This window comes from Girardinichthys multiradiatus, chromosome X (genome assembly GCF_021462225.1).
Source record: "Girardinichthys multiradiatus isolate DD_20200921_A chromosome X, DD_fGirMul_XY1, whole genome shotgun sequence".
In the NCBI taxonomy this organism is placed as follows: Eukaryota; Metazoa; Chordata; class Actinopteri; order Cyprinodontiformes; family Goodeidae; genus Girardinichthys; species Girardinichthys multiradiatus.
The window spans coordinates 35,614,200-35,638,007 of NC_061817.1; the positions used below are offsets into that span (position 1 = coordinate 35,614,200).

Sequence of the window (23,808 nt, forward strand, 5' to 3'; positions counted from 1 at the left end):
CCTGTTTCTATGGCCTCCTCTTCTGGGAGCAGAAACCGTATTAAAGTGTAATAAAGTGTCTGGCCACAGAAGATCTTTTTATTACATCTTTATTACAAATACTACTTTTATGTTCAGAAATCCTAGTTTTTAGCCCTGCTTTTGTTAAGGCAAGTGATCCTGTTCTCGATAAAGATGTTTTTTAACGAATGAGGGAGGAGAAAAACTCAACCTTTAATCACAGCCTTGGCAGAGTTTGGAGGATTGTCTAGTCAGGGTTGATTGCCTCGGTGACCTGGAGGTAATTTCTCATGTTAGAGTTGTGCTCAGTGTAGTGCTATGTTATTCTGCTGTCGGTTTTTCTTGGGTGTTTGTTGTTGTACTGATTGTACTGTAACTTGTAGTACTGCACAGAGCACTGTTTCCCTTCTGGCCGATTGCCTGTTTTGCTCTTGATTGGTTACTCTGTGTTTGGGCCTGTGTATTTACTATATATTCTTCTTAGTTCTTTCTCTTTAACTGTGCTGATGACGGGATTTATCCGAAACATGTTTACCTTGCCCACAGTAAACTGAACAAAGATTCACAGTGAGTGTTGGTTATTGCCCATCATTTTGTTTTAACCCTGGAGTTGTGCGCACTGACTCTTTAAATATTTTAAAAAGATGAACGACAGCAACTGCTTCTCTAAAGCTTATTGTTGATGTATTTCTGCCTTGGCACACCTGAGGTGGTCTCATTCCTTATAATTAAGGTATCTGATAAGCGACACCTTGCTGCTATTTTACCTCTTCAGTCCTGTTGAAGCAACAAGGATGGTTTTTCCAATGACTGCAAAGCAGTTAGAAATGTTAATATTTTACTACATTATTTCTATGTAATTTCTACTCTGTACTTCTTAATTCCAGTGTATTTCTGGATAAATATCTAGAAAGTTGCCAAATGTTGGGAGATTAAATATATATATACAGGTCCTTCTCAAAATATTAGCACATTGTGATAAAGTTCAATATTTTCCATAATGTAATGTTGAAAATTTAACATTCATATATTTTATGAATGTTGGGTCTTGAGTCTCTCAACGTTCTCTTCACAATATCCCACAGATTCTCTATGGGGTTCAGGTCAGGAGAGTTGGCAGGCCAATTGAGCACAGTGATACCATGGTCAGTAAACCATTTACCAGTGGTTTTGGCACTGTGAGCAGGTGCCAGGTCGTGCTGAAAATGAAATCTTCATCTCCATAAAGCTTTTCAGCAGATGGAAGCATGAAGTGCTCCAAATCTCCTGATAGCTAGCTGCATTGACCCTGCCCTTGATAAAACACAGTGGACCAACACCAGCAGCTGACACGGCACCCCAGACCATCACTGACTGTGGGTACTTGACACTGGACTTCTGGCATTTTGGCATTTCCTTCTCCCCAGTCTTCCTCCAGACTCTGGCACCTTGATTTCCGAATGACATGCAGAATTTGCTTTCATCCGAAAAAAGTACTTTGGACCACTGAGCAACAGTCCAGTGCTGCTTCTCTGTAGCCCAGGTCAGGCGCTTCTGCCGCTGTTTCTGGTTCAAAAGTGGCTTGACCTGGGGAATGCGGCACCTGTAGCCCATTTCCTGCACACACCTGTGCACGGTGGCTCTGGATGTTTCTACTCCAGACTCAGTCCACTGCTTCCGCAGGTCCCCCAAGGTCTGGAATCGGCCCTTCTCCACAATCTTCCTCAGGGTCCGGTCACCTCTTCTCGTTGTGCAGCGTTTTCTGCCACACTTTTTCCTTCCCACAGACTTCCCACTGAGGTGCCTTGATACAGCACTCTGGGAACAGCCTATTCGTTCAGAAATGTCTTTCTGTGTCTTACCCTCTTGCTTGAGGGTGTCAATAGTGGCCTTCTGGACAGCAGTCAGGTCGGCAGTCTTACCCATGATTGGGGTTTTGAGTGATGAACCAGGCTGGGAGTTTTAAAGGCCTCAGGAATCTTTTGCAGGTGTTTAGAGTTAACTCGTTGATTCAGATGATTAGGTTCATAGCTCGTTTAGAGACCCTTTTAATGACGGCGCTCTGTCAAATGTTTCAGTACGACTGGTAGCCGCACCGCTTGCAGCATTACGGCTACCGTAGTCAGGGGCGTCGCCGAAGTAATAGCGGTAAACACCTGTACTGTGCTTACTCCTAGTCCAACACCACTTGTGTGTGTATAAGGTTTGAATGTACTGTTGCAGGAATTGCCTGAACTATATGTGATTAGAAGCTCTGTGTGTGGGGTGTATGTTTCGTGTATGTGTATAGAAGATGTTGACGTTACTCCTCCGGACAGAGGTGGCGCTGTGTGCTGCCGTAGCTGAGAATCAAGAGTGAAGGAGTGACGTCGGTATTATTGTGTGTGTGGGGTGGGTAGAGACGGCGACCGGAGCAGCGGTGTATGAGTCTGTAAGCCCTGTGTTTTTACGTGCTGCAAAGTCATTAAAAGAACCCCGAATCTCGTCAACAACTCAGTGTTTTGATGCTGTTTCTTCATGTTCAACTCAGCAACGTATGAGTGAGGGAGTTAACCCCGAGGAAACTAGTAACTTCGGCCCTGGAGAAAGCGTCTCCCCTGTGTCATCAGACTACGGTCAGGGGACAGAAACAGGAAAGGTTAACAGTACTAACGTTTGATTTAGTGCATCAAACTGTTTCTTTTACGTGTTTACTGAATCAGGGAAAAGTTCCCTTTCACGTTTAACTAACGTTTGATTTCAACTTCAACTTCATAGACTCCAATGCATTCCTAACGTGCGGTTGGCTCTATTCAATATAATTCTATGTAGAGGAGACCTTACCATGAGAGTGAATGGAGTTATCAGAACGCTGGTTTGTAGTGTATTAATAAAGTTTGACTGACTGTTTTGTTGACATTCTCTTTAGCACAGCTCCATCTAGTGGATGCATAACGCAACCCCAGTCAAACGTTTGACTGCAGTAGCTTCTATTCTATGCGCCTTATAATCCGGTGCGCCCTATATATGAAAAAAGTTCTAAAATAGACCATTCATTGAAGGTGCGCCTTATAATCCGGTGCGCCTTATAGTGCGGAAAATACGGTAACTTTATCACAATATGCTAATATTTTGAGAAGGACCTGTATATATGTAGATTTTCACTCCATATTTCACTACCAGAAAGCTAAAACACATTATTCATTTAGGACAATATTTACATGACGTTTTGAAACTATTCATGGGCCTCATATTTATTCAAAAGGCATACTTCAAAATATTTAATTTGGATTTTAAGTGATACATCAACAAAACGTAGCTCATGATTGTGAAGGGGGAAAGGTAATGATATATGGCTTTCACAATAATTTACAAATTAAAATAAAAAATAAGTGCATTTGTTTCCAGTGCCCTTTACTCTGATACCCCTAAATACAATTCAGTGCAGCCATAAAAAGTCACCTTATTAGTAATAAGTCCATACTAATACGTCCAACTGTGTGTAACATAATGTTAGTATATATACATCTGTTCTGTGAAGGACTCAAGAGGTTTGTTAGAGAACATTAGAGAAGAGCTTCACAGAGTCCAAGGGACACAGCAGACAGTTCAGTGGACTGTTAAGACTAGAAAGAGCTGTAAAAGAGGATCAGGAGGGCATTTGTCAGAGGAGCAATCAAGAGGCAAATGGTAACTTTGGAAGAACTGCAGAGATGGGAAAGTCTGTTGTCAGAATTGTCATGCACTCATGCAAATCCGGTCTAAATGGAAGAGTGGCAAGAAGAAGTCCATTGTTGATGGAAAGTTCTCCACAAGCAATATAGGGCACACTACAAACATGTGGAAGAAGGTACTCTGGTCAGATAAGACCAAAACTAGCTGTGGGGACAGCAGGCTGGAGTTGAAAACAGAAAATCGTTTGCAGTCTCAAAGTCTTGAGATTGGGGCTCAATGATGGCTGTGTAGAAGTGCACCATCATAGTCTTTGGCAGGTTGAATTTCTTCAGCTGCCGCAGGAAGAACATCCTCTGCTGGGCTTTCTTGATGAGGGAGCTGATGTTTGGCTCCCACTTGAGATCCTGGGAGATGATGGTTCCCAGGAAGCGGAAAGATTCCACAGTGTCAATTGTGGAGTCACAGAGGGTGATGGGGGCAGGTGGGGCTGGGTTCTGCCTGAAGTTCACAACCATCTCCACTGTCTTCAGAGCGTTGAGCTCAAGGCTGTTCTGGCTGCACCAGTCCAACAGATGGTCCACTTCCCATCTGTACGCGGACTCGTCACCATCAGAGATGAGTCCGATCAGGGTGGTGTCGTCCGCAAACTTCAGAAGCTTGACAGACTGGTGACTGGAGGTGCAGCTGTTGGTGTACAGGGAGAAGAGCAGAAGGAGAGAGAACACAGCCTTGGGGGGAACCGGTGCTGATGGTCAGGGAGTCAGAGACGTGCTTCCCCAGCCTCACGCGCTGCTTCCTGTCAGACAGGAAGTCAGTGATCCACTGCAGGTGGAGTCGGCACACTCAGCTGGGAGAGCTTCTCCTGGAGCAGAGCTGGGACGATGGTGTTGAGGCAGAGCTGAAATCCACAAACAGGATCCTGGCATTGGTTCCTGTGGAGTCCAGGTGCCGGAGGATGAAGTGAAGGGCTAGGTTGACTGCATCATCTACAGACCTGTTGGCTCTGTAGGCAAACTGCAGGGGTCCAGGAGGGGGTCGGTGATGTCTTTTAGGTGTGAGAGCAAAGGCGCTCAAAGGACTTCATCACCACAGAGGTCAGGGCGACGGGTCTGAAGTCATTAAGCCCTGTGGTCCTTGGCTTCTTGGGAACAGGGACGATGGTGGAGGACTTGAAGCAGGCTGGCACATGACATGTCTCCAGTGAGGTGTTAAAAATGTCTGTGAAGACTGGAGACAGCTGATCAGCGCAGTGCTTCAGGCTGGCTGGTGAGACAGAATCCGGACCAGCAGCTTTCCGGGGGTTCTGTCTCTGAAGAGTTTGTTGACGTCCCTCTCCTGGATGGAAAGAGCCGTCCTCGGCGTGGGTAGGGGGCTGGTGGGGGTTGGAGGTGCAAGGCCCCTCTTGAGGTTGGGAGGTGGGGGTGGTGGATTGTGGCTGCAGCTGTTGGGGGGCGTCGTGGGAGATGGTTGCAGGACATAAAATCCTAATAAAATACATTAAGGTTTGCGGTTGTAAAGTGATGTGAAAATGTTTTTAAAATTAGTAAGATTAAAAGTGCAAAACTCTGTAGGTAGTGGTTTTTGCTGGAAAGAAACCTGAAGCATGAGAATAATATCTTGTTATCATATTTACTGCATGACATCACAGGCTGCAGGAAAACGTAAAATATACCTTTGAAGCTCTGTGAAACAGCTGCAGCATTTATCTCTTTTCTTCACAGTCATGATGCCTCAGAAAAATCAGTTCATCAAACTTCCTGTCACATCTCCCCCCTACAGCATGTTGACGTCTGTGTGACATCCGCCTCATAATTGTTATATTTCATTCTGCCTCATTAATCTTCACACTGCACACCCCCGAGTGCTTTTAAACGTCTCAACAGGGTATGCCTTCATACTGGAAATTGAGGTTTTGCACTGCTGCGGGTGTTGCACAGGAGAAAGACATCCTGGCTGTTCTTTCTTTAAATGACAAACGAGGAGGCATTTTACTGCCTATATACAGCTTTATATCCTCATATTAAAATCCAATCAGTGATCAACAGCTTTATCCTATGGGGATGTGGCTGTTATGGCAAAATACAAAAAATAGGACACGGCAGCTAAACAACCTGATTCATATTTCAACTGTTTGTTGTCCACATGGCAGCCAGCATAAAGAACGTCCCTCATGTGATCACTGATGACACATTTTCTTTAACTTCATTTACAAAGTGCATGAAAGAAGAAAGCAAACACAGAATATTCCCAGCAGACACCAATACTGAAAATGTTTAAAATGCAGAGCAAAAAAGAACAAACTGAATAAAACTGAAGAAGCAGTATACATTAAAGGCGTATAGCCTTCATAAAATTACTCTGATTTAACACAGGGACACTGGATTATTGCAAACAAGGAGGAATTTCTGTCACATTTTTTGTTTGAAGGACCTAAAAGCAGGACAAACAGAAACAAACTTTATTTAAAGAGCAAACAAAAAATGTCAAAATCAATCCATGTCAAACCAGAACCACCAAGAAACAGACAAAAAAAAAAGACAGAAGGAGAAATGGAAAAACAACAGTGGGAAACTAACTACCGTTTGGCTGAAAACATGTTGTAATTACCACCAGTCCATTTCATCCTGACCCATAATCTGTGCATTCTTGATAAACTGTTTACTGTTGTACTGTAGCCATTTATTGTGACAAGGACATGGATTCTTCTTTTCATCAATTAATCCATAAAATGAATCCATATGAATATCATTGAAATGTTATTCTGATATTGTTGAAATCTGTGCTCCCTATATGTTTTTTCTCCTTTATTTACAGTAATGTTTTGTTACTCCTGCATCTACTGAAATACCACTAGAAACCTAATATGCTAACAACTGAGTTAAAAATGTTCAACACAAATTCAAATATTCCTGTTTGGTAGCCCTTTCTCCTGGAACAGATCCTAGCCCAGCTCTCTGCAGGAACAAGCATCTCAGCTAACGAATGCTGCTGCTTACTGAGCAGAGCTGAGGATGAGCATCCATCACGAAGGTCAGAGGCTCTGACAACCGGAGCACTTTAAAGGTTTGGAGTATTTCAGAGCAGAACGCTGTTATCATGACGACTGAGCAGCACAGATCAACCGATGCAGGTCAGAACATTGAGTTCACACTGGGTCTGTTTCCTTTTTTAAATTGCTCTCTGTGCTTCAACTGCAATGTTATTAATCCAACTTCACCACTTTTAAAAGCTTTGTAAGAGCAAATAAAATGGACTGGATGGTTAAAAAAGAACCAAACTGAAGCGAAACTGATCAATACGATTTGTTGACATTTAAACATGGAGACAACCAGAAGAGAGAGTGTTTGTGACTCGCTTACATGAATAATTCAGGTAAAATAAAGAAACCATAAATGTGTGGCAGTAAACAGCTAGAGGAAACTCCAGAAACCTGTGACAGAACGATGTGCTTACCCAGCTCTGTAAAGTGCTTTCTGCATTTTTCATGTTACAATCAAAACCTTCAATGTAATGGGGTAATATTTAATAAGCATTGGCTTCTTCCTGCTCATTTTGTAACCGAATATGATGGTTTTCATTTAGGTTTTGATTATATTTCTATTTTTATAAATGTTCTATTTCTGCTGACATTTGTTGTTTACATGTTCAAAATAAAGATTTCATTCATTTCCTCATTCATTTTATCTGGATTTCACATGAATGACAAACACAACATAGGTGTGAAGTGGAAAGAAAAACAGGATTTTCAAAACCTGAGTCAAACTCAATTAGATTTAGGTCTGAACACTGACTGGACCATTCTGACACTTGAAAATGCTTTGATCAAAATTATTATTTTGTTGCTCTTGTTAGATGATTGTTCTGCTGGAACATGAACCTTTACAGCCTCCAACAGATTGTCTTCTTGCACTGCCATGTATTTAGCTCCATCCATCTACCCATCAACTCTGACCAGCTTCCCTGTTTCTGATGGCACATCTCCACAGCATGATGCTGCCACCACCATGTTTCACAGAGGGGATGGTGTGTTTATAGCAAATGTTATTAAAATAAGTATTTTGCACGTTTTTTGTAGTTATTCCCTGCACCCTACATTTAATTCAATTCAATTCAGTTTTATTTATATAGCGCCAATTCACAACACGTCGTCTCAAGGCACTTCACAACAGTCAGGTTCATACATTCCAATTAATCCTAACCATTGAACAGTTCAGTCAGATTCAGTTATTTATTCAAATTGGATAAAAAGATTTTCTGTCTAAGGAAACCCAGCAGATTGCATCCAGTCAGTGACTTGCAGCATTCCCTCCTCCCAGATGAGCATGTAGAGACAGTGGACAGTCACTGGCGTTGACTTTGCAGCAATCCCTCATACTGAGCATGCATGTAGCGACAGTGGAGAGGAAAAACTCCCTTTTAACAGGAAAAAACCTCCAGCAGAACCAGGCTCAGTGTGAGCGGCCATCTGCCACGACCGACTGGGGGTTTGAGAGAAAGAACAGAGCAGAGACACAAAGAGAACAAAGAAGCACTGATCCAGGAGTCCTTTCTATGGGAAGGAAAAGTAAATGTTAATGGATGTAGCTCCTTTAGTCGTTTCACCTAGAAAGAAAGAACAGATCAACTCTGAGCCAGTTTTTAAGGTTAGAGTCTGAAAGAGAGAACATAGAGTTAGTTACAGTAAAAGCTCAGTCAATCGCCATGTCTAGGAGAGAGAAAGGGTTAAACACTAAAAGACAGGGCTATGTGGATCATCACATGGCATTAAAGCTAGTAACTATAGTTTTCTTACATTTTAAGGTCAAATGGTTTCTTTAATAAGTTAGAAAAATGCCCAGAACATGTGCTGTAAAAATGTCTTAATATTTACAAAAGTTTCTAATTGATTGCTTCCTGACAGACCGACAGCAGCAGGTGAGACTGGGGAGCATCTTCTCCCGATCCAGATCAATAAGTACTGGTGCCCCCCAGGGGTGTGTTCTATCCCCACTCCTCTTCTCTATGTACACAAATGACTGCACCTCATCGGACTCGTCCGTGAAACTCCTGAAGTTTGCAGATGACACCACTGTCATTGGACTGATCCAGGACGGTGTTGAGTCTGCATACAGACAGCAGGTGGATCGGCTGGTCCACTGGTGCGGTCAGAACTACCTTGAACTGAACCCACTCAAGACTGTGGAAATGGTGGTGGACCTTCGGAGAACACCACCCCCATACACCCCTCTCACCATCCTCAACAACACTGTATCGGCCGTGGACCACTTCAGGTTCTTAGGAACCACCATCTCTGAGGACCTGAGATGGTCTTCACACATAGACACTGTTCGAAAGAAGGCCCAGCAGAGACTGTACTTCCTGAGGCAACTCAAGATGTTCAACCTTCCACAGGAGCTGCTGGTCATCTTCTACACTGCCATCATTCAGTCTGTCCTGTCTTCATCCATCTCAGTGTGGTTTGGCTCATCCACAAAACAGGACAGGTCCAAACTACAACGAATAATCAGGACTGCAGAGAGAATAATCAGAGCTGACCTTCCCTCCATCCAGGACTTATACAGGTCTAGGGTCAAGAAAAGAGCTGCCAAAATCTCTGCCGACCCCACACACCCTGCACATAAACTGTTCAGAGCTTTACCTTCAGGCCGCCGCTACAGAGCACTGTTTACTAAAACCAGCCGCCACAGAGACAGTTTCTTCCCCCAGGCTGTTTCTCTGATGAACATTCAATAGAGTACAGAACAACAGCATACAGATGTTGCAAATGCACCTTTTCTATTAGATATGTGTATATTGTACATTGTAAATTGTAAATTTGTATATTCTGTAATGCAGAATATTGCATTGTACATTGTATATTGTACATTGTAAATTTTAAATTGTAAATTTGTATATTCTGTAATGCAAAAACAGAACAAAAGAGCAAAGTGTACCGGAGGCAAATTCCTTGTTTGTATGTACAAACTTGGCAATAAAGCTGATTGTGATTGTGATTGCACCAGTCTTGAATTGCAGCTTCCTCAGGAGTGACATGCTCACTAGATTTTAATTGTAGCCTTTTCACTAAGGAGGTCACAAAAGAACCCAGAACAAAACCTAAAGGCCTCAGTTGAAAGGTGAAAACCACAATTGACCAAAAAACATCTGGATGATCCTCGATACCTTCAGGAAAATAAATTCTGTGGGCTGATGAGACTAAAGAGGAAGTTTACATCATGACTCACTGCCAGTTTTCTCAGTCGCTGCTGCCACCAAGGATGGCACAACATATTATTAGTTTTACTTCACGTACGCATAGAGCCAACTTGGTTTGAAACTGACTTCCCCTTAAATAAAATCATCATTTCAAATCATAGTTTTGTATTTAAAGATGTTATCTCTGTCCGATGATCTGGAACATTTAAGTGGGACAAAAATGTAAAAACAGAAGATATCTATCGGGGTTGAATATTCTTTCACAGAACTGCTTCTAGGGTGCCCTTTACTTCATCCTCTATCTTCCTCCAAACCTATTCTCTCCCTCTTCAGCGGTAAATATGAACAAAACATGAAAATGTATATTTCGTGGAAATCATTTAAAAACTGATTATTTCAAATGTGGGAAATGTTTTGTTTCTTAGCCTCAAACATGATTTGCTTTTAAAGCATAACGTTGTCTTCTTATTGCCTGCTGTGAGAAACAGAGTGCCATTGATCTTGTTGTCAGGTTTTAACAATAAAGCATTGAAGATGTTTCCAGAAAACCTCATACTATCAAAAGGCTGCGTGTCTGAAATTTGTAACAATCAAATTAGATTCCTCCTTTATTACTTCTCCCTTATGCTTTCATCCTGTTGAATCTATGAACAGATATGAACATCCATTTATTTAGACATGTCTCTGCCAGTAAGTAACTTCTGAGAGCAGCACCTCTGCTGATGGTTTCACACATCAACTGTTCTCTCTCTGGCTCAAAGGACAAAACAGCACCTGTCCTGATCATTGAAAAAAAAAAGATGAAAAATGAGAAAAAGTTGAAACAGTCCAAAACAATGTGCAGGGTGAATTTATTTGGATCATGTAACTGCTACATAAATGTATTTTGTAAATTTGATGCTAACAGAATGAGCTTATTAACTTTATGTATAAGTAAAAGGACATAATGACTACTTTCATTCTCTCTGCTACATTCTCATACTACTCTCCAATGTTGCATTATTTGCTGTTATTTCAGTTTTTAACTTCATGATCTCTCACTATTTTTTCTCTTCCTAGAATCTACACTTGGCCTGGCTCTGTATTTAGCTGTGGCACTTTCCTAGAGGGGGACATCGGCTGAGCAGGGTTAGGGTTAGGGCTGAGCAGCTGCAAACAACTTTATGATCTCCTTCCAAAGATGATCCACTTGGGTCTTTCAATGTTTAACCCTGTCTCTCCTAGACATAGCTACTGGCTGAGCTTCTACTGTGACTAACTGTGTGTGCTCTCTTTCATTCTCTAGACTTGAAAACTGGCTCAGAGTTCATCGGCTTAGCTGTCTTTCTCTCCTAGATGAAGCCACTAAAGGAGCTATAACCATTTATGTTTTACTTTTCTCTCCCATAGAAAGTACTCCTGGATCAGTGCTTCTGTGTTTCGTTTGTGTCTCTGCTCTGTTCTCGCAAACCCCGAGTCGGTCATGGCAGATGGCCGCTCACACCGAGCCTGGTTCTGGTTCTACTGGAGGTTTCTTCCTGTTCAGGGGGAGTTTTCCTCTCCACTGTCGCTACATGTATGCTCAGTATGAGGGATTGCTACAAAGTCAATGCCAGTGACTGTCCACTGTCTCTACATGCTTATCCAGGAGGAGTGAATCCTGCAAGTCACTGACTCGATGCAATCTGTTGGGTTTCCTTGGACAGAAAATGTTTTAATCAATTTGAATAATAAACTGAATCTGACTGTCCTGTTTGATAGTTAGGATTAATTGGAATGTATGAACCTGACTTGAAATCTGTATAATTTGATTGAATTGACTTTGTAAAGTGCCTTGAGACAACATGTGTTGGGAATTTGCGCAATATAAATAAACTGAATTGAAGTAAAATGGAAAAATAAATGTCCTGAAATACTGATTTTATGTTCTGTTGACTCCTGCAGAGTTACACCTTGTTCCAACCTCATAACAAAGGCACCCAATCAAAAAATGTGTAAAACTGCAGGCTTCAATTAGCAGACTGCTGATGATAATGCTCTAAAAGCCACTCATCATACACACAAGAGTGATGTTAAGCATTTAAGGGTTTTATTTAAACATTTATTTTCCCACAGCTTTTCCAGTTTGGCTTGATTTTGTTAAAGATGCAGTGACAGTGTGCAGACTGCTACGTTTGAAGCTGCAAACATCTGGTCCTTATTGTCCGGGGGTGAATCCACACAAACATCATACGTCCTTTACCATTTAATAGTTCAGATGTTTCAATAAAGACCTGATAGTGCATGGTGTGTGTAGCTCAGTGTCAAATGTAGAGTACACATTTCCACATTTATGAGCTTCTTGTCTACATCTAAAGGCTGTGCTGGGAACCTGATAATGATGTGAAAATGATTAATGTACAGAATGAGTGATAAATAGATCCACATGTACGGTATGTAGTAACATGGAGGAAAAATCAAAGCATGCTCAGACTGGTGCAGAAACCATTATCTTTAACGACAATTACTTTTTATTCACTATTAGAAAAGATCTATCTGTATATATACTGTATATCAAGTTTTTCAAATTCATACACAATGAAGCTGAGTGGAAAAATATTAAAACACTTTTTACAGCTAGAGGTGATTTCCTTAGTGGACGCTTCTTAAAAGCCATGTTTGCGGCAAGAAACCAACCAGTTTAGATCAACTCTACCAATTCTGCCAAAATGATTGGTCCAATATCAAGCCAGAATCATGCCAAAAGCTTGTACATGACTGCAGAAAGCATCCTGTCAAGTATGTCAATATTTGAGCCTCTATGTATGTTTTGATGCCAAGTGGTTTGAAAATTTTATTTTCTTCTAATTCCTCTCGGAATATAACAGCTCAAATAAATCGTCAAATTGTCCAAATGAAAGGCATTTACTCCAATGATGAGTGGATAACATTTCACCATGCCCTTGACTGTCTCTGCAAACAAATAATATGGTGTTTATTTAAAAAGATTTGAAATTTTGCAGATTTTACAGACTTGGTTTGGCAGAAATCTTTAGTGTAGTATTAGCAATTGAGAAATTTGAGACAAAAGAAAAGAAATCAGTATAACCAAAGCTCATGAAAATTAATGTTCTGTTTTAAACAAATATTTCTTTTCTGAGGAATATCCTTGGTAAAAACCACATTTTGCCAGAAAAACCTGCTTCACTGGGCCTCCTTGTGTGAACAGATTTCATGTCTGTGTGGGAAGAGCTCATCAACACACGGAAAGCTATAGTTGTACACAGATTTTGAGTTGTTTGTGCAGTTTGTGAGTGGGCTCATTTATACAGATCACAGGTGTCCCTGAGCCTGTTCCTGCCAATATTAAAACAGAATCAAGAGCACTTGCATGAATTGGGGACTCGTGCCTCGATATATGCATGGATGCATTTTTCAAAGCGACGTCACTGAAGCTTTGGTGGACTTCTTTTTAAGCTGACAGGGGGCCATACCCCATGAAGGGGCTTTTGGAGGTTTTAAGAGCGGTTAAGAAGAGGGGGTCGGTGAGTCAGTCGAACTTAATAAACAGGGGGACTTCACACTCAGTCTGGTTGACCTTGAATGAAAGGCAGGTGCCAGTTTTAGTTGCAGATAGAAATACTTCTTTTTTCCCTGTGTTGGGACCCAGCCTTGGATTTCAACATTAAACTCCGATACGGACTTTTCTGGCATTTTCAAAATAAATTGCATTTAACTGACTTCCAGCAACTGAGGAAAGGGGGGTAGCAGCAGACTTCCCATGATGCCTCTGTCTGAATAAGAGCACCCTCTCTCCAACAAGCCGACCTCTTCCACACCGGTGTTCATCGGGATAGAAGGGGGACAAAGCGTGCTAATGTCTTTTGCTGGCAAAAAGACATAAACTCTTCAAACTGGATCCAAGAGTGTCATAAGATCACCCGATCATGAGTGAAGCACTGTTTGTGTACCCGGTGATTTCATTCATAAAGAAGGGAAATTAAGGTATAAGCATTTCTTACTTTCTCTCCGAGGCCTGCCGAAACTGTGTCGCAGAGAAATCCCCAGTAGAGAAGCTGTTTCTACAAGCTGAGTCTGAAGGAAGGACAACGGCCCGCATCATCATTGTGTTAACCCGTGTGGTCAGCGGACAGGACGGGCAGCCCAGCTACAGCTCCGGAGCTAACCCTTTTTGTTCACAGAGCGAACGCACCTTCAACCCCCTTCAAGATAATCCTTGGTTCTCAAACATAAACATTGCATGGTAATGTTGCATCACTCTTTTGATCATGATTTCCAATCACCTTTAATCAACTTGTTTATATTGTACATAGCCCATTAGTCTTCCTTAATCTTTAATTCTGCTTGGTAGTTTAGTTGAATTGTTTTAGCATAGTAAAGAGGTTGTTAATTGAAATATGTTTGACTTTGAGTTGACTTATTATTATTAACAAATTCTTGTATTTTAAGAAAGTGTGAATTCATTCCATGTGTGTGCAGAGGTTTGCTGTTCAATAATGTCAGAGCTTGGCTCACATCTTTCTATTTTGTCCTAATACCATCGCCTTACTGGGCTGGTATTCACAAGACAACCTTTAACAGACCGAAATATTATTTGATAAAATATTAAAATATTAATTAATTAATATTAAATATTAAATAATATTCTCAGATTAATAATCACAACATCTGTAAGATTGCCAGAATACATATTAAAATTCCTTTGATGAATGAAAAACATCATACATCCTCATGTACATGTCTGTAGTATGTGGATCATTGTGTGTTGTCTCTTTTCAAACAAATACATCATAAATGAAATTTTTACTTTTTGAATGGATGAATCTGGTTTTTGGGGGTAATGTTAAAGTCAGTCTCAATTCACACTCCTCTGACTTAAGATTCTGTGATGCTGGAGAGTTGTATATGTCTGTCCATCTTGTGTTTAGCACACACCTGGATATGCCAGACTAGGACACTGCCATATCCAGTTCTGTTAGAGGGGTGGGCACACTCCCTGATAATAAGCTAATCAAATGAATCTGATTAGCAGCACCTTTTGCTGCTGCTTTCCTACAAAAATCCTATGAAGGTATCAGGGGTGTGCTTATTTCTTCTCATGACTGAACATTTTTCTACCGCAGAGCTATACATTTACACAATGTCATTCCAACATGTAGGTATTGTCCGAATGTCATCTAAAGTGTTGTTTACATCCCTTCCTTTTTTTACTACAGTGTCTTCGTGGCATAATCGTGTCACTGCTCAGGTCTCTGTATCACACTCATTTTTACTATGCCGATAATTGCTTTGCTGTGTGAATTTGAAGTGCAAAACAACATTCTGCCTTTCTCACTGTTAAGGCAGATTCGCCATCTGAGCAGCAATCAGTATAACATCTTCGTGAAATCGGCATTTGTTTAAAATAATCAGAAAGAGAATAATAAACAGCTTGCATGGGAGATGCTGTATTCATGTTTTTAACACCCTTCATTAGAAAGCCAGATTGTGCAATTTACCAGCTTTATGCTCTTCTTATAACACAATACTGACTGAATTAGATCATGGTTGGTGCTGATCTGTGTGTTTATGTGTGTGTGTGTGTGTGTGTGTGTGTGTGTGTGTGTGTGCGCATCATATCAAGCATTATTCACTCAATACTGCACCCAGAGATGATGGCACCACTCAACATTAAAGGGCATACCCATCACAGTTTAAATCCAAGATCACACACTGAATAAAATGACTATCATTCCACAAAATGTCAGAAGTTCTACAAAACAGTGAAAATAATAAATTCAGTGTTTTAAATTTAAAGTGGAGCTAATGTGCTGCTGTTCGGTTCCTCTGAACTGAACCAAACAAACTATGTCGGCTGGTACTCACTGCTCAGAACAACCCAATCGGAACAAATCATTATGAAGTTCTCAGAGAAATGATTACAGTCCTCGTGTCTAAATAAACCATAGCAAACTGACGAGGAGCAAAATCAGTTCCTTCAGGTGCATCAGCTCCTGCAGGGATGTCAGGGCTATAAGACACCAAGCTGTCTTCATTACCCACGTCAGGTGAAGGTAAAAGATTTAGGCCAAAATTCTAATATAAGCCTAAAACAATTAAAAAAAGAAATTACACAAATTAGTCTCAAACAAACGTTACTTTACCCCTTAAAGACAACTAAATAAGGATGTTGTCGTGATTGGCAGTGGAGAAGGACAAAGGTGGCAGTAGGACATCAGCAGGCGTACGGTGGATGGATACATTTAATAAACAAACTAAACTTATAGGACACGAAGGCAAACTCAGGAACCAGGGCTGATAATAGGACAACAGGCGAACAGGATAACAGAAGTATAAACAGCTGGATAAACAGACAATCCGACAATGTGGGAGCAGCGCAAAGAAAGCAAGAACCAAAAGACAAAACAACCCGAGCAGAGGGTGCTCAGCAGGACGGCAAGAACCAAAACAGAAAAAAACAAAGTTCTGGCAGATGGCCGGGAGGTTGTCTCGAGGGGACAAAGAGTTCAGGAGGCCAGAGGTGTAGGGGCCTTGGCAATTGGCAATGGCGGTGATGAGGAAAACCAGGAGGCCGGCTGAGGAGTGGTCAAAGAGGTCTGTGGAGGATGAGAAGGTGCTGCAGAGGTCAACGGTAGCTGAGAAGGTGCCGTGGAAGTAAACCAAGTGTAGAGGAGTAGAAGATGGAGACTCGAACCCAAGAATGAGCCCAGGAGACTCAAACCCATGGAGGAGCCCAGATGATCTGTGGTGGAGCTGCTGTCGTGGGTCTGGAGACGGAGGCAGTTCGACCTCAAACCCCTCAGGAACTGGAGGCGTATTCACACATATAAATGTGAAATGACTTGCAATAATTGTATTGAACCTTGACTATACCTGAACAAAGAGACATTTTGCTATTAAAATAATTTTCTGCATTTTTTCAATGTAAATCCAACGTGCTCAGAAGTCTAAATTTACTCGCCATGGGCAAAAATAAAACATCCACTTCTTTTAATCATTAATAAGTGATGCTAAAGGTTGGACAAGGTTTTTAAGCTGACAAGGTTGAAGGAATTGAAAAGGCTACTTAATTATGTTTGTAATCGTACTCGTCATCTTCCACTTATCTGGGACCGGATCACAAGGCAGCAGTTTAAGCAGAGACACCCAGATTGGCCTCCCCCACACCTCCTCCAGCTCCTCTGGGGGAAGCCTGAGGCATTCCCAGGCCAGTCGAGAGACATAGTACCTCCAGTGTGTCCTGGCCCGTCCCATGGGCCTACTCCTGGTGGGATGTGCCTGGAACACCTCCTGAGGGAGGCGTCCAGGAGGCAACCAAAACAGATGCTTGAGCCACCTCAGCTGACTCCTCTCTATATGAAGCAGTGGCTCTACTCCAAGCTCCTCTTGGATGGCTAAGCTCCTCACCGTATCTCTAAGGGAGTGCCCCGATACCCAGTGAAGTAAACTCATTTCAGCCGCTTGTACTCGGGATCTTGTTGTTCTGGTCATGCCCATAGGTGAGGCTAGGATCATAGACCGACCGGTAAATTGATCATAAACCGACCGGTAAATTTCGAGTTAGCTCTCTCTTCAACACAACGGACATTACTGTGGCAGCTGCATGGAACTGTCTGTCGATCTCCCGGTCCATACTCCCCTCACTCGTGAAAAAGACCCCAAGATACTCCCTCACTTGTGGCAGGAACTCCCCTGCAACCTGGAGCGGGGAAGACTCTCTTTTCTGGTCGAGATCCATGGCCTCAGACTTGAAGGAGCTGATCCTCATCCCCGCCACTGCGAACTGCCCCAGTGCATGCTATTGGTCTTGGCTAGAGGGGGCCAGCAGGACCACATCATCTGTGAAAAGGAGAGACGAAATCCACTGCTCCCCAAACCAGACCCCCTCCAGCCCTGGGCTGCACCAAGAAATCCTGTCTATGAACATTATGAACAGGATGAGTGATAAAGGGCAGCCCTGTTGAAGTCTAACATCCATTGGGAGCAGGTCCGAGTTAATGCCGGCCATGCAAACCAAACTCCTGCTCCGCTTGTACAGAAACCAGATGGTCCCTAATAAAGGGCCCCTGACTCACTACTCCTGGAGTGTCCCCCATAGGGCACCACAAGGGACACGGTCAAATGCCTTCTCTAGGTCCACAAAACACATGTAGACGGGTTGTGCAAACTCCCAAGAACCCCCGAGCACCATGTAGAGGGAATAGAGTTGGTCCAGTGATCAGTAGCCAGGACAAAAACCACACTGCTCCTTCTGAAGCTGAGGTTCAACTATAATAATGTCCCTGGTCAAGGAAGCAGCTCCCCACCCCCACTGTAAACTGTGCTGGTGAAGCACTGCTCTCCTGAGGCACCGCATGGTTTGCCAGAATTGCTTTGAGGCTGACCGATAGTCCTTCTCCATGCCCTCTCACATCTCCTCCCAGTCCCAGGTTTTTGCCTCTGCTACCACCCAGGCTGCAGCAAGCTTGGCCTCATGGTACCCTTCAATTGCCTCAGAAGTCCAACAAGCCGAACAGAACCAATAGGACTCTTTCTGCAGCTTGACTGCATCCCTTACTGCTGGTGTCCAGCACCCTGACAGGGACAACAAGAAGGCCGGGTACTCCGCACTACTGTGCGGCCCATAGGCTGAAACAACAGTCAGAGACCGCTTCCCAACCCGAAGTTGCAGGGATGCGACTCTCTCATCCACCGGGGTAAAATCCAACACGAGACGATTGAGCTTTGGGTCGAGAAGCAAACCCACCCCAGCCCAAAGGCCACTCCAGAGTAGAAGAGAAGTCAAATCAAATTTATTTATATAGCACTTTTCTGCAAAAAGGCATTCAAAGTGCTGTACATGAAGAAAAACATTACAATGATACAGAAAATCAAACACAGAAAAACAAATCAAATGACTAATAATCCTTAGGAGTTTACTGGTAAGAGCTGGTTCTAATCCAATCTTTCTAATAGAGGTAATTAGCTCATTAAGTCCTCTGTGGCCAGGAATTCATCCTGTGCTATAAGAAAAATGATAATATTAATCCTTGAGGTCGCTGGTATGAGGCAGTTGTGGTCCCATCATTCAAATAGTAACAGTAATGGGCACTCCCTGAAGTCTAAGTAGAGTAGCTTGGTCACTGGTAGGTCCAAACCTTTTCAACCTCTCTCAAGGAGCTGGGTTCCAGAGCCCTTGCTGTGCATACAGGTGAGCTTGGGCTCCTTCCCCCCCCCAGCGAGGTGACATTGCATGTCCCTAGAGCCAGTTAAAGCATCTGGGAATCGTGTTGGCGAGGTCTCCACCTTCGACCGCTGCCCGATCTTCTTTGCACCGGTCCCTCATGGTTGCCCCTGCAGTTGGTGGGTCTACAGGCGGATGGCCTCGTGTCTCTCGTGCAGGCTTGGCCTGGCCGGGTCACTTGAGAAGTAACCCTGCCACCAGGAGCTCGCCAACAAGTCCTGACCCTATGCCTGGCTTCAAGGTGGGGCCCCAACTCTGCCGTACCAGGTGACGTCACATAATTATGTTTATGTATAAAAGTTCTAAACAGTCTAACAAAAGCATATCAGTCTCATCTCTGATCAAAAATTTTCTCAATCAGCGAGCTCTAAGTGCAGCTTTTACAAAAAGGAATTAAATTTGTATATTATAATGTGTTTATTTTGAGAATTGCAGTATTGACAATTGGGATTTCAGCTTCAATCGAAAGTATTTATTGATTCCAATTTAAATAATTTTGAACTGGATGCCCACACTAGAGCTATTTACTAATAGAATCGATGACAGACCTTGTAGTAATGACACTATTTCATTTAAATAATTAACTAAATAACCAAAGCCAACATGAAACTATCAACTTTTTTGCATCTTTGTTTATATTAATTTCAACTGATCAAAACATTGTTAAAAAATAAACATTGTGTGAGATGCTGTCGATTGAATGTTTTAGACATTATCTTTCAGTCCTCTGAGTTGCCGAGTTTCGCTCTACTCCATTCTTTTCCACTTTTCTTCCATTTGGGTCTTCGACAGTTTTATTAGAGATGTCACTCTTTCCATCATACAGGTTCCTTCAACAATTTGAGCCCATTTGTTCAACGTTTGTGGAACTGCTTGTTTCCATTTATTCTGCTTTTGCTTTCTTGCATGCCACTCTTTTCTACACATATTCATCTAAATGATTATCAAGCTATTTATCAAAGACGCTGAAAGGTAAATTATATCCAAGTAATTTTTTATGTGTTCCCAAAAAGATTTTATGTTTTGACATGTCCAGGATGGTTGGCATTAATCAGTCCACATTTTCTACAAGATGGAAGTCTCTGGTTACAGTAATTTTGAGCATGATAAAAATATGAACTAATGAGATTTTCCTCCACTTTTGTGAGATTTAAACACAACGTTTTACTGCATAATTTGGAGCTCTAAATATCTTTTCTGTTACGGTTTGTGAGATATAGGACCCCAGAATGCAGACCAGAAGGCAGCATGACGGTAAGTGCAAAAGATTTAATAACAAAAAAACTCACTCACTACAGCAGGCAGGAACAAAACAAACAGGCAGGCAAGACAGGCATGACATGATCAAAAAAACAAGACTTGAGCATGAAAACTAGACATGAGAAATGTTTCCGCGACGACTAACTGAACAGGTGTGTATATATGGACTGAAAACCAGGTGGAGCAAGGAGACAGATTAACTTGGACAGGTGAACCGAATAAACTTAATTGACAGAGAACAAAATGTGGCTGCGGCAAAAACAGAGACTCTAATATACAAACAAAACCAAACTTGACAAAACATGAACAAGACGACAAAACTAAAGCATGACCAGGAAAATAACAGAAGCATGATTCAAAATCTAAGAAGAATAATAACAAAAGAACGAGTCAAAACCATAACTGTGAAAAACAAGAAAAAACCAGAAACCAAAAACCAAACAACCCCAAATCATAACACTTTTCTATCTGGGGGAAAGTTTTCAAAATAGAAAAAAGTAGGATTCACCTCAGTTATGACGTCAAGGTAAGCCAACTTTAGTTCATGAGCTTGGCCACCACTGAACCACCACAATAAAACTGATAAGGGGATCCATTGCTTTGGTGTTCGATATTTTAGTTTCCTTGTGGATCTGTTCCTTCCCATTTATGTTCTTTGAGTTAGTTTCTTTGTTTACTTACATGTTTTGTTATTCCCCTGAAGTCCTTGCTCATCTGTGTTAATCAACATTACTTCATCAGTTACCTTGCATTCCTGGTCACCAGCTGTCTCATATTCCTCCTGATGAGTTCCCCTGGTTGGTCCATTCTCCAACCTACCTCAGTATTTATACTTTCTGGTTTCATAGTTCTCCACCAGTTCCTACTGATAACTACCCTGCTACCTGCCTGTGTTCCATGCCCTGCTGTTTGTACGTTTTTGGATGCTTTTGAATGAAACATCACAGTAATAACTTTATAATCAGGTCCGGACCAACACACCACAGAAGAAGTCTGGACAGTGTTGGCTACATCACATTAGATAGCCATTAAGAACAAATAGGTTCCACAATTTTTCAGGGAGAGACCGTTCCAAAACACCAGATAGTATATTTTAAGTTCTAATGCAAACAAGCACTAAAAAGATAAAATACAAGTCCCACATTGAACCACTCAAAGTGTGTATAACTGATCATGAATCAATTTTAGGTCAATTCAATAGTTCTAAACTTGCAGCTTCAGGATCATAAACATTGCATGATTTTGCACATTTTGCACAACCATCATCACCATCGATGGAAAAATACTCAGAACACTGGAAAAGTGCAAGAAAAAGGACGTCTTAGTTGGAGCCATTTTTCAGCAACTCTAGATTCAAAACTCTTCAAGTCAAACAACTATATGAACTGTAGGTAGAAGTTATTTGGATGTGTCACCACAATGCAAAGGTCTGGAGGAACCTCCAAACTGTTCCACTTAGATTAAAGGAAGCCATCTGGTGATGTTGATCCAGCAACAACAGCAGATGACATGGCTTCCCATTTAATCACTGACAGTGAAATCTTCACAGTCCCCCTCCAGCAGCTTAGATTCTGTGCCTCTCCTTTCGTCCTCCAGACTCTTGGAGATCTTGATTCCCAAATAAAATGCAAAACATACTTTCATCTGAAAAGAGAATATTGAAGCACCAGTCGATTACTTTTCCTCCATAGCCATGGAAAGACGTTTCTGACGCTGTCCCTGGTTCAGGAGTTATTAACTCAAGCAATGTGCCAGGTGTAGCCCATGCCCCGGATACATCTGTGTATGGTGATGAATCTCCTCCCAATCCTTGAATAAGCTTCGCTTCATCTTCTTAGGGCTGTGGTAGTCCCTCTTGCTTGAACAGTCTATTTTTTCTTAACCATACTTTTTCCTTCTGCTCGACTTTTTTTGTTTTTAAATGCTTGTTTTTAATTTGGTAAGTGTCTTTAACCTACATGTGTATCGTTTGAGCCGGGTCTCAGCTACATTTCATTATGGTGACATAATGACAATAAAGAATCTTGAATCTTGGAAACAGCACTCTGCGAAGAGCCGATTTCTTTTCAATGACATATGTGGCTTACCCTCCGGTCTGCTGGACAACTGACAAATCAACAGTCTTCCATGTGATTGTGTTAGCCCATCACACAATATTCCTGTGTTAAAAATCCCTTTTTACTTGTCTTATGTTTTATTTAAGTTTCTGAGAAACTGAATTTGGGGTTTTTACTAACTGTAAGTCATAATCATCAAAATGATTAGACATACACTTGTATATAATTGTATATAATCCATAAGATTCACAATTTTGTGTTGAGTTAATGATATCTTGTAAAGTACTTGTCTTTGCTTTCCATGACACACTCATTTTACCGAAATTTGCTATACAAATAAACTTGCTTTGATATTAACTTTTTATATTGAATACTAAAATGCACAAGTATTTGCTAAAAATGACACAAAGTGTGTCATCAGCTAAAAATGACAAAATGGAAAAAATGTCAAACCATGAAAGCAAAGATGAAAAAAAAAAACAAGGAAAAAGCAAAACAATGACAAAAAGAAACAAAAACACAATGATAATGCAACAAATAAAAATCACAATATATACAATATAGGAAGAAATGTCAGAAAAATCATTTGTTATGATTTTTTTCTGGAGGTTTTGGACCTCTGCAAAGCTGAATTTCTGTTTGCATTGCCTGTTAGCAAATATAACATTTTTTTTAAAAATAAATCCTCAATATTTATTGTCTGTGTAATAAACTTTTAATGTTTTCATCTCTGTGAATATTTAAAATCTGTCTATTGACGTGATTCAAACAAGGTGAGTCATAAACAAGGTGCGATGACAGTCGAGCCATTCCAGGTACCACTTACTGCGTGATCCTCAGAAACCCACAGGCATCATTCAACTAAACTCCAACTTACCTTCAAGCAGACACTTTCCACGCCGCGGTCCTCCTGAGCGCTGGCTGTCTGTGGGTTTTAGCGGTGAAACAACGCGAGAAAAGCAGCAGCACTCTGCCGGTTCGCTGCAGGACGCGTTTCATTCCCATCCTGCGCTGAGAAAAACACCAGCCGTCTGCTGCCGGACTAACTGATGCCCATCAGCACACAGGCGCAGGTCGCTCAGTCTCCGGCTTGTAACTAGGTAACAGCTCTGCTGCTGCATGCAGTCAAGTAGGAGGTGTTATAAAAGGGATAAAAGGCTTTGGTGTGATGCACCGATCAGCCTGTCCACAGTCTTTGCATGTGGCTGCCTCACAGGTGCTGCAGCATTCCCTCATATACCGCCCCACCCAACAGTCCCCCTTCTAATTTCATTACTCCCCCATTTATTTTGGGGTTTTGTGTGGGAACGCGTGTAACAGACAGAATGATGAGGAAACTAAATACTGTTTCTGTACTTGGTGAAAAACAATTTTTTTCTCCCAATTATAATTTAAATCAGCAGTCTTTCAACAATTATATGTGTTCAACCTAGAAAATGGGATGTTTGCAATTATTCTATG

The 23,808-nt window shown here is 41.7% G+C and overlaps 1 protein-coding gene across 1 annotated transcript in view; it reads right to left on the minus strand.

Moving 5' to 3' along the window:
• The window catches only part of LOC124862560 (somatostatin receptor type 5-like), a 33,890-nt gene extending 10,351 nt beyond the window's left edge, over window positions 1-23,539 (minus strand). The window contains exon 1 of the mRNA XM_047356544.1: window positions 23,225-23,539. The gene's annotated coding sequence lies outside the window, so the exon portion shown is untranslated. The remainder of the gene's footprint in view (window positions 1-23,224) is intronic.
• Between the last annotated feature and the right edge of the window lie 269 nt (window positions 23,540-23,808).